Raw genomic sequence first — 11,519 nt, 5'->3', positions numbered from 1 at the left:
CAAAGGATTAACCCTGGGACTTCAAAATCTTACTATAACATTGCCTACTGAAATTCCACAGAGGGCTCAAACAGATAACACTATTCCATTTTCAACCAAATCTCATCAAAGATATGCATATGTATATGTATGTATATATGTGTGTGTGTATGTATATGTATGTGTGCGTGTGTGTATATATATATATATACATAATGTGTATATATACACACACTTAGGTATATACTATATATAAATACACACACATATATATATATATATAACAAGGTCCTGTTTAGTGCAAGTTCTGTGAAGTGGTCTCATTATTCAAATCCACATTATTTGAAGTTATGATTATATGTAAAACATAGTAATTGGTTCTACTCAAATGGAAATATGCAATGAAAAAAATCCAATAAGATGACCACTCCATAAAATTCATTATTTCTACTAATAAGGAATCTCTCTGTACATATATATATATGTGTGTGTGTGTGAATTTAGTTTGTTTTTTTTTCTTACAAAAATGGGGCAAAAACCATAAAATGTGGTAATGCAACAACATGCCTTGGTTTAAAGCACATTGGTGAGCCCTTGGTTTCTAGAATTTTTATAACAACCCAGAAAGGAGAGAGTGATGGGCATGATGGCCTCTCATTTCTCTTGAAAATCAAGGAAACTGACAAGTTCCAGTCCAATGAATGATGCCCTGATTGAAGGGAACTCCTTCTCCTACCCTGCCTTCAACCCTCACTTTGCCTCAGCAATATAACATAGTAGCTGCATAATTCTGAAACAATCTATAGAATTTGAGGCCATTTCACTAATAAAAATGGAAAGTTGACACCAACCTTAAAAATGGCAGAACATCAGAAGATAGGGCTCTCTCTGCTCTCTGAGAATTTGATTAAAAGGATGCACTCACAGGAATTTTTCAAGTGGAAGTTGCTCACAGAACAAGGCCAGGGCAGGACTCGTATGAAGTTTTGACATAACCAGAACGTCTCTAGAAATAAAAAAAAAAAAAGGTCAGAGAAAGAACAGAGGGCTAAAAACATGTCAGAAATAACCATCTTTTATCAAGGCACATTAAACTGAATGCTAGCTGTGCAACAACCACTTGTCTAGGCATTAACAGGTAAAATTAATTTTGTGTTTGATATTGCTGGGGAAAAAAAATCCCAAAGATAACAGTATTTTGTAACATAGCAATCTGGTGGGTTTTGTTTTGCCAACATTAGAAGAGCGACAAAGCTCACAGAAAGTGTTCTTGAAAAGGGGGAGCAAAATTACAGCTCGGCAAATAAAAAAATAAATGTGTAAGAAAATAAATAGGTAGACAGACAGAAAGATAGATAAATAGATCTTTAAAGAATGGGCTTGATAGTAAAATAGACATCACTATGTCTAGGTCAGGTTTACCTAAATATACACCCCTTTCCATAAGAGATCATCTTTCTGCTTTAGACCAATATGTGTGGCCTGCGCTTTCCTACTCAGGCAAACACCACACAAATGCACCTACTTGTTTAGAAAACTGCTAGAAGCAGTGCTTTTCACACAGCAAAAACAAAAAAAAAAAATACTGACATTTCTGTCAACGCCATGCGCCTCCCCCATACTAAAAAAAAAAAAAAAAAATGAATAAGAGACAAGTAATTGAAAATCTAAGTCCAGTACTGTAGGTGTTTACAGATTGGTTGAGTGTTTGGAGAATTAAACTTTATTCAATTTCTTGTTATTCCTCCATCCTCCTTGCTCCTCCTAAAATATCATCTCCCCAACCAAATCTGTTAGTGTATATCAGAGTATACAATATGAGCAAATACCTGGCTTCATTGATGCAAAAAGACAAAAAAAAAGACCTTTAATAACAACATCATCATGCCTAAGAACAACCACTCATATTGATCTGGAACTTCATATTTTATAAAGTGTTTTCTTCCCATATCAACCCCAGGAAGTAGATAGTAAAAGTATTATTAGCCCCATTTGACAGATTAGAAAAGTGAAGCTCTTATTCACAGATATGCAGCCTCAGGAGTCATCTAGTTCAAATCTTATTTGAACAGGAATTCCCTTTACAACATTCTCTACCCCCCCCCAAAAATAAAAACACAGTCATCTAGCCTTTATTTGGAAACTATCAGTAATGAATAATTTATTTCCTTCCTCCCAAAGTACTTCATTCCACTGTTGGACAGCTCTACTTAGAAAATTTTGCTTATAATCAGCTGAAATCTGACTCTGTACTTTCTACCCACTGCTCCCCGTTCTTCCATTTGAAGACAAATAAAATAAGCTTAATATCTCATCCACTCAACTGCCCTTCAAATATTTTAAGATGGCTATCACATTGCCCCCAAATCTTCTCTAAGTAAAACATCCTCAGTCTTAATTTCCATTCCTTTCCAGCTTAGCATTTTAGTTGTTCTCTTCTAGATCTGATTTGATTTGCCAAAGCCCTTCTCAAAATGTAGACTCTAGAACCAAAAACAATACCTCAGACATGGTAAGACCAGGGCAGAGGCCACTGGGACTGCCCCATCAGCTCTCTCCTTCTGTACACACCACTCCTATCAATGCAGTCAATGAGTGAATAAAGGGGGGGAGCTCTGTCTCAAACCCAAGGCTTCTAAGGCCAAGCCCAGCACTCTTGGCATTGTGCCTTGGTCCTGTTAGAATGCCTCTTTGCTTCCTCCTCCCTTTGTACCTCTCTCTCTCCCCTATGGTGGTGAAGAAAGTCATGTTCACCATACACTTCTATTTGTGAATGCTCGCATATTATCTCAGGTTCCAAAAGCCAGCATAGAGAACAGCATAACTTACCCTTTGCCAGCCAGCCTGGTGAGATGTGTACCATGAGGAGTCCCAGCACTCAGGCTTATCATAGCATGTCACAAGTGTGAGAAACCCAATCTCTCTAGGGCCCACCAACCAAGGATTGCAAAATGCCCTCATCCAATCCCTGGCGGTCAGCGCCACAGTGGGGAAACCGTGTCTAAGGAGGGCTACTAGCTCATATTCCATGCGATATTTGAGGAGCTTGCTATGATAGGAGCTGTAAAATGATGGGAGCAAGAAGGTCACTTGCAGCCTGCCTATTCATTCTTTGGCAGCAGGAAACCTAAGTCATGAATAAAAAGTCAGTGTCAGGGATGGGAAGGCTGCTGATATTTCTGAGTTCTGTAGAACTGAAGAGTGGGAATACTACAGGAAGAGAGAGAACAAAAAAGAGCTAGTTTGAAATGCCTTTGATGGCTAGACTAACCCAACTCTATGAGGACAAGGAACAAAAGATTAGGGGTGCATACTCAAACCTCAATAAGTGCTTATTTAATTGAAGGAGGAAAGAAATAGACCAAAAGGAACAAGATAGATAACAAACAAAAACAAAAGATAGATAAAAACAAAAAGACCTTGACAAAGGGCTCAGCTACAGAACATTTTGAGGGTTTTTTTTTTTAATAGACTTTGAACAAAGACTTTAGGTTATGCCCCAGGGCTCTCTCAGCCCTCCCTTCCTCTCACATCTCATACCCCCAAAGAATCCTCACTGGTGAATTCCAAATAAGCAAGGATAACCTTAAACAAACAATAAGGATTAAGTGGTTACATAAATCCTCGATGATAATTGATAAGACAGAAATGAACTACTTTGGGCAGAAATAGCCCATGAAATTAGACATCATTCCAGGATTTGGTGTGAAAATAAGAATTCAACTACAATACAGACCCGGCAAACAATTCAAAGTCGGAAATCTATATATGTGTTGCCAATGAAGGTACAAAATCCCCCGGGATCCTGGTCCATTATTTCATAATCCAACCTAACACCATGGATTTGAATGGAATTTGGCAAGCTAGAGATGCTGCACTTTAAAAACTTAGGCCTGAATTTGAATCACAAAGCTTGTGACTCAAATCTTCTATGTGACCTTTATGGGGTATTGTTCAGGAAAACACGTCTGTCACTATAAAGTGAAACCAGACACTTTCTTTTATTCTGGACAGAGGAATGAAAAGATGTACAATTGTTACCAGCACTGAGGCTGGTGGAGGAAGCATGATACACCATCAAACATGGTGGATTGGGAGTCAAAGGACCCAAATTTGAACCCTGGCTCTTCTACTGCATGTAACCCTCAGTCCCTCATCTTTAAAATGGGGGGGGGTGTTTAGATGGTTCCTATAGTCATTCCTAACTCTAAATTTATGATTCCATAATTCCATCTTCCAAAAGTCAAGAAACTAAAGATAACGGATCTATCATTTGTTACAAAATATTGCTTATGACATTAATGAATATTATAATACTTTCTTCATAAATCAAAATGCTTCTCTCATGTTCTGGCTTTACTGAACTCCAAAAAATTTACTTATTTAAAATACGTTTCTTCCTCATAATTTCCTTTACTAAGAGATCCTCAAGACTGGATTTGTTGTATTTATCCGTCAAACATAACATTGCATTGAGTGGAAGGTCATAAAGAATATCAGGGAATGAAGTTTCTAATACTCTTCCAAATCTCTGGGAATTCTGCATAGACTAAGGGCTGGAAGAAGCAATGGGGATGAAGTCACTTTTTGTCTCATCCTGCCCCTTCATTCTCTGTATGCAAACATGTCTAGTCTGTTCTTCTTTTGAAATATCTTCTATATCTGTCTCTTCCTTTCTACCACAGACCAGGCCCTCATCACACCCCCAGTGAGTCTTCCTTCCTCTAGTCCAGGCCTGCATAACCTGCAGCCCATCAAAGGATGTCAGGCGGCTTGCAAAAAACGTAGAGGAAATTTTTCACGGGCTGCCGGAAATCCTTTGGGCCACAGGTTGCGCAGGCCTGCTCTAGTCCCTTCTTTCTTCAAATCTGTCTAGCACACTGCCACAAAATTTATCCCAAAACAAAAAGCAAACAAAAAACCTTTGATCACGTCCCTGCTCTGCTCAGATCACCGTTGCTTTCCAAAGAGAAAGCTCTTCAATAATTGCCTATAGCCTCCTTATCATGGAGCAATAGGACAGCTAGAATTTCCAGACGAGATTCTCTCCGGTGATCTGCCTAGCCTCTTCCTACATAATAGTCAGTCTTACCTTTGTACTTTTATTTCTGCTGTTCCTCCCTGTGACACACTCCTCCTTTGATGACTTTTTAAGTCCTACCCATTTTTCAAGCCAAGCTAATTCACAGTTTCCTTTAGGGTATCCATTTCTGACTATTCCAGTTCGTATGATATCTTCCTTCTTTGACCATCCATTGTGCTTGTGAGTGAACTAAGGCTTGATGGAAGATTTTTTAAAATTCTAGGGTTGTTGGTGCTACTGGGCAAAGCAAACACCTGTACCTTCAAGATATGTTTCTTTAAAATATACCACTGCCCTTCAAATAAAAGAGTGGAGTGGACTTAAGAAATTCAGATTGGAACACTGGCACAGTCACAACCAGGATAAGAAGCCTTAAGTATTTCTGTTTCCACTGGCCTTTTAGTGAGATGCAAATAGTAATATGACCCTAAGAGGGAAATTGTGAAGTGTAATGAATGATTACCCAGCTTTCAAGTACTTTAAAAATAAACATATCTTTGGCACTTAGATGAGAGAGAGGGAGGGAGAAAGAGATAAGAGAGGGAGAAAGAAAGGGAAAGAGAGGGAGACAGGGAGCTGGAAGGAGGGGGAGAGAGAGAGAGCTGGCTTAGAGAATAAGAGAGAAGGAAGGAGTATATGTGAGGGGCAATCTAATGTACCCAAGGCATCCCTAGGGTAATTAACATTTAACTAAAAGGCTCTGAAAATTCCTTGTTATTACAACCACTATTTAAGAAAAAAATATAAGCCTTAATGCCATTTTAAAGTATTTCAATCTATCAATCAATACTTATTAAGTGTCTACTATGTGCCAGGGACTGTGCTGATGCTGAATTGACAAAGGGAGTAAGAAAATCTTGATTATCTCAAACTCAATATGCCATATTGTCCAAAAACATTTTCTTATGCCACCCCCCAACATAATCTGGGTTATATAAAACCAGAGTGGAGCCTACAATTCAGGGGTTTATTAATCTTTTCGTATCAGGGACCCTTTTGACAGTCTGTTGAAGCCTATGGACCATTCTCAGGATAATGTTTTAAATATAAAAAATAAAATACATATGTTTACAAATGAAAGCAGTTATACTAAAATACAGTTATCAAAATGCTTTTAAAAAAATTGCAGAGCTCAGGCTAAGAACCTATTTTTTCATATGTCTAACTTTTTATCTTTCAAATATTTCATTTTAGGATTTATATTCTCGGACTACCTATATTTGAACCAATATAGCATATACAACTCTTTTCTTCAACTCAAATAGTTTTCCCTCAAGACTTCTCTCTATTAGTACACACTGGATAATGATGTTACAACCATCCTTTTATAACAATATCCCTAATAAATTATACTTCATAGTAACATTATGCAACCTGCTGTTGTACCTTCTTGGGCCAATTGCCCAAGACAAATCTAATGATTGTTTTACAAAGAGAAAGTTGTAAAGCAAGGTTCCTTCTTACAATAAACTGGAAATCAGGGAAAGTTCTTTGGAAGAGAGACTGCATTGTGACCCTGGAGGGGTCTCCTGGTGGCATCAAATGCAGATCCTGGAACAGCCAGGAGACCAGTGTCACTGGATCAAAGGGTATGGTGGGGAATAAGATGTAAGAAAACTGGAAACATAGGAGTGGTATAGGTTATAATGGACTTTGAATGTTAAACAGACCATTTTGTACTTGATTGTGGAAGGCAATATGGAGCCACTGAAGTTTATGGAGTAAGTTTATGGTAGAGCCACCGTCTGACCTGCACTTTAGGAAAATCACTGTGGTGGCTAAAGGGAGGATGGATTGGAGTGGGGAGACTTGAGGCAGGCAAATCTACCAGTAGGGTATTGCAGTGGTTCAAACATGGGGTGATAAGGGCTTGCACTAGAGTGGTAGAAGTGTCAGAGGAGAGAAGGAGACAAATTTAAGAGATGTTGCAAAGGTGAAATCAGGAGGTTTTGGCAAAAATTTGGATAGGGGGTGTGCCAGCAGGCCTTGGCAACAGTTTGGGTAGGGTGGGGGAAGCAGTGAAAGATAGTGAGGAGTAGAATTTGACTCCTAGTTTATGAGCCTGAGGGATTGGAAAGATGATGTTGCCTTCTACAGTAATAGGGAAAGCAGGAGGGGCGAAGGGTTTAGGGGGAAAAACAAAGAGTTGTGTTTTGGACATATTGAGTTAAAGTTGTCTACTGGACATCTAGTTGGAGATACCTGAAAGGCATTTGGAAATACAAGATTGGAATTGGGGCAAGACAGTAGATTTGAGAATCATGAGCATAGAGATGGTAATTAAATCTATGGGAGCTCATGAGAACACCCAGTGAAGTAATATAGAAGGAGAAGAGAAGAGGACCCAGGACAGAACCCTGAGGGACCTCTCTGGTTAGAGGGTATGATCTGGAAAAGGATCCAGCAAAGGAGACAGAGAAGGAGACAGGTAGGAAGAAAACCAGGAGAGAGTGGTGTCCTGAAACCCGAGAAAGAAGAGAGTATCACGGAGGACAGTAGTCTCAGTAGTATTCAAGGCTGCAGAGAGGCCAAGAAGAATGAGGTTTGAGAAAAGGCCTCAACATATGTGAGATCATCACATGTTTTCTACTCCTTGCTTATCACAGTCCACCACCCCCACATTTCCTAGCCCATCATTCACCAAGTTTTGTCCACTCTTCCTTTGCAAGTTCCCTCTCATTCAGCATTTCAATGTCTACTTTTACCACTGTTCATTTCCCTACCATATCACACCTAAGCTCCTATGATAACCTTCTAACTGGCCTCAATGTGAAATTCCAGTCTCTCCTCATGTAAATAAATTCATTCTGCACAATGATTAACCTTCCTAAACCTCCATTAAAAATAATTGATATCTTTTTACATAACCTTTACTTCCTTATATTTCTTTCATTTTCCCCCTGACCTACCCAATGAACCTTGCCTTGCAAGAGGAGGTAAAAAAAGTTCAAGTAAACCAAACAACCCATTAATTAAAGTCATTAATTAATTAATTAAAGGCTAATGAAACCCAGAATCCCCCATATAAGCAAAGAAGGGAATAGCTTGTACTTTCCAAATTCTTCTCCACATTTGAGCTTGGTCATTATAATTATATAGTGTTCACTTTCATTTTTTGATTCTTTCAAATGACATTGTGTTAGGAATTGATGAGGACCCATAGACAGCAATTGTAGAGAAAAACAAGATACATTTGCAGTCTGATCTACTGGAGAAAGTACAGCCTACCCACGCCATTAAGATGAATCATAGAACCATCAAAGTAATAAAAGATATGATTGTAAGGAGGCAGCTAGGTGGCGCAGTGGATAGAGCACCGGCCCTGAAGTCAGGAGGACCTGAGTTCAAATCCGACCTCAGACCAAACACTTGACACATACTAGCTGTGTGACCTTGGGCAAGTCACTTAACCCCAATTGCCTCACCAAAAAAAAAAGAGAAAAGATATGATTGTAAGACCCTTTAGGCATGAACAATGCCTTATACTTCTTTGTAACCCTCACAGTGCCTAAAACACAGCTTTCTACATAGCAAACACTCAAGAAATGTTAATTGATTGATTGTCCAATTAGAAGGTCAAGTTTAAGAATTGTGAGCTCCACTCCTTGGCTTTTCCCTGGGATCAATTAGACTCATTATAAACATTCGTTGTTTAAGATTCTATTTTATAAAGTAGATTTACTATGATGGTTCTGATTTCCAAATGAATTGTACAGGTAGGTTGGAGAAATGTCTGGTGAAACAAAGGCAGTACATTATAGTATGGTAGGAACAACAGTACAAATAACAACAATTACACAAAAGGCTTAGGTGCCTTTAGAAAAATGTAATACTTTATGTCAATAGCCCAAAACATATACTTTAAAAGCTAATAAATTTGTATGATTCCTATTATTAAAATTTCTACTGGTAATAGTGCCACTTCCAAAGGCAAAATAAAAGACTTTTAAAGCCCGTAGGTGAGATTTGACCAAATTTAGTTTATATTTCTCATATAGATTATTGTTTAAATAGATGAGATTTAAACTGGTCCAAGATGGTCATCCTTGCACACTGGAGCCATGCATTAATGCTATTCTTAGGGTCTGAGAATAATTAGATGTTTCAGTTCTTTAGTAACTAAACCTACTTATACATTAGTCCCAAATAGGAATTCCATCCTAAAATGTATAGCATTATAGTGAAGGTTTATGTATAGTTTTGAGGTATATTGGAGATTATTTATATTTGGAGATATTTATATGTTGGTATATTTGGAGAACATTTAGCTGGGAAGGTATATGAAACAATTTGCAAAGTATTCTTTTATTTGTTTGTTTGTTTTTGTTTTGTTAGGCAATGGGGTTAAGTGACTTGTCCAGGGTCACACAGCTAGTAGTGTTATGTGTCTGAGGCCAGATTTGAACTGAGGTCCTCCTAACTCCAGGGCCAGTGCTCTATCCACTAAAGTAGTCTTAGAATATTTGTCAAAATGAAGTAAAAGCAAAAACAGACCTAATTAAAGGAGATAAGGGAGGAAACTACATCTTGCTAAAAGGTACCATAAACAATGAAGCAATCAAATTAGAAGAGCAAGAAATAATCTACCTATAAGATCTACGAGGAGGGGAAGAATTCATGACCAAACAAGAGATAGAGACCATTGCAAAACGTAGAATAGGTAATTTTGATCATATTAAACTGAAAAGCTTTGGTACAAACAAAACCAATGCAACCAAGATTAGAAGAAAAACAGAAAGCTGGGAAACAATCTTTACAGCAAGTGTCTCTGATAAAGGCCTCATTTCTCAAATATATAGAGAACTGAGTCAAATTCATGAAAATACAAACCATTCCTCAATTGATAAATGATCAAAGGATATGAACAAGCAGTTTTCATATGAAGAAATCAAAGACATCTATTGACATATGAAGGAATGTTCTAAATCACTTTTAGTTAGAGAAATGCAAATTAAAACAACTCTGAAATACCACCTCACACCAATCACATTGGCGAACATGACAAAAAAGGAAAATGATAAGTATTAGAAAGGAGATGTGGAAAATTGGGATACCAACGCACTGTTGGTGGAATTGAGAACTTCTCCAACCATTCCGGAGAGCAATTTGGAACTATGCCCAAGGGGCAACCAAACTGTGCATTCCCTTTGATCCAGCAATACCACTACTAGGTCTGTACCCCAAAGAGATCATTAAAAAGAGGAAAGGACCTACATATGCAAAAATATTTATAGCAGTCTTTTTCATGGTGGCAAAATAACTGAGGGGATGCCTATCAATTGGGGAATAGCTAAACAAGTTGTGGTATGTGAATGTAATAGAACACAATTGTGCAATAAGAAATGAACAGACAGATTTCTGAAAAACCTGGAAAGACTTGTACAAACTGATACAAAGTGAAATAAGCAGAACCAGGAAAATACCATACATAGTATCAGCAACATCATGTGATGATCAATTATGAATGACTCAGCTCTTCTCAGCAACATAATGATTCAAGACAAGTACAAGGGACTTTTGAAAGAAAATGCTATCCATACCAAGATATGGATAAACTGATAAACTCTGAATGCAGAATGAATCATATTTTTTTTGCTTACTTTATTCTTTCTCATGTTTTTTTTTTCCTTTTGATCTGTTCCTTCTTCCACAATTGTAATGAATATGGAAATATGTTTTACATGATAGCATGTATACAAATTAAATCAAACTGCCTACCATTTTCAGAAAAAGAGGGAGGAGGGAGGAAGGGAGGAAAAATTCGGAACTCAAAATCTTGTAAAAATGAATGCTAAAATTTTTCTTGATATGCAATTGTGGGAAAAAATAAAACACTCCTTAAAGCAAAAAAAAATTCATAAAATATGTAAGTGAACATTTATAAGACTTCCCGTGAGCTGTCAAAGGAAGATATGGCAATCTTTTTAGAACTATAGAACAAAAAGGAAAGACTGTAAATCAGCAGAGTGAGAATTTGATTCTGCCTCCCCCTCCCTCTCTTTTTCTTTCCTTTCCTTTTGTTCTTCTATCTACCTTAAAGAAGAGAAGTAAAGAGAGAAGGGAAGAAAGAGAGAGAAGGAAGAAAGAAGAAACACCAAGCCCAAAGCCCTGACCTTCAGGCAGTACTAGAATGAAAAAGAGGAAAAAACTACATTCTTTGCTTACTACCTGTCAGTTCACTTGTTTAGTTCTCCTTTATTAAAACTGAGTTTTGGGGGTTAAGATTTTGCCCTTTATTTTTTGAATTATTTGATAACTTGTTCATAACAATGGTTATTGTCTTTCTAACTTAAAACAAAAATTTAAAGTGAAGATTATTTAAAGTGGACCTTCTAGGATCATCTCAAGTTTGGCATTTAATTCATTTTATTATTCCCAAAGAGCCAGCTGACAATCTGCCCACTGGAATCAGTTTCATCCCTCAATTCCAAAATTTCATTTCTAGGATTCAACATGC

At 37.5% G+C, this 11,519-nt stretch overlaps 1 protein-coding gene across 6 annotated transcripts in view; it reads right to left on the bottom strand.

Moving 5' to 3' along the window:
- Positions 1 to 11,519, bottom strand: part of ENOX1 (ecto-NOX disulfide-thiol exchanger 1) — a 548,229-nt gene that overhangs the window by 334,562 nt on the left and 202,148 nt on the right. For 5 of the 6 annotated variants that reach the window (XM_027873687.1, XM_027873693.1, XM_027873694.1 and 2 more), the window contains one exon: positions 831 to 985. The gene's annotated coding sequence lies outside the window, so the exon portion shown is untranslated. Of the gene's footprint in view, positions 1 to 830; positions 986 to 5,071; positions 5,150 to 11,519 lie in introns of those variants that run through there. The other variant, XM_027873690.1, reaches the window with a different exon arrangement.

The sequence above is a fragment of the Vombatus ursinus genome, unplaced genomic scaffold (assembly GCF_900497805.2).
Source record: "Vombatus ursinus unplaced genomic scaffold, bare-nosed wombat genome assembly UNPS02014802.1, whole genome shotgun sequence".
Classification (NCBI taxonomy): Eukaryota; Metazoa; Chordata; class Mammalia; order Diprotodontia; family Vombatidae; genus Vombatus; species Vombatus ursinus.
Note: the sequence above shows the minus strand (reverse complement) of the source record. Positions and strands in the feature narration are given on the sequence as shown.